The sequence below is a fragment of the Epinephelus moara genome, unplaced genomic scaffold (assembly GCF_006386435.1).
Source record: "Epinephelus moara isolate mb unplaced genomic scaffold, YSFRI_EMoa_1.0 scaffold1448, whole genome shotgun sequence".
Lineage (NCBI taxonomy): Eukaryota > Metazoa > Chordata > Actinopteri > Perciformes > Serranidae > Epinephelus > Epinephelus moara.
In genome coordinates this window covers 1-476 of record NW_026078937.1, presented here as the reverse complement: position 1 = coordinate 476, position 476 = coordinate 1, and positions in this window count along the sequence as shown.

The window sequence follows — 476 nt, the reverse complement described above, 5'->3', positions numbered from 1 at the left end:
TATATACTTACAGGAGTGGCTGTCACCTCATTGACATACAGCATTGTTGGGAAACTGTAAACAATAGGAAATCTTCTACTTCAACATCTCAAGCTTTGATTAATGATCAGGGATTAAAAACCACACCTGGATTATATGGTATGTGGCATTCAATTACAGTGTATTGTTTTTTCTTCAGTTGGTTTAATCAGCACAGCAGTTGATCTCACATCCAAAATGCACCAGTGCAACCAGAACACTAGATATAAGTCTCAGGATCAGCTCTTGTACCACAACACTGACAACATTCCCAGCAGTAACACTTTATCACTCATTACACAACAAAGTTAAACAACATTAACAACAGATAGCAGTGCAATATATATCACTGCTGTCTCTAAAAGGTATCTTTTATTTATCTATTTAGTATGAAGATTCAGTCACACTCAAAATTAATGCACTGATTTATTGCATGGATTGCACAGCCTTGCAGTTAA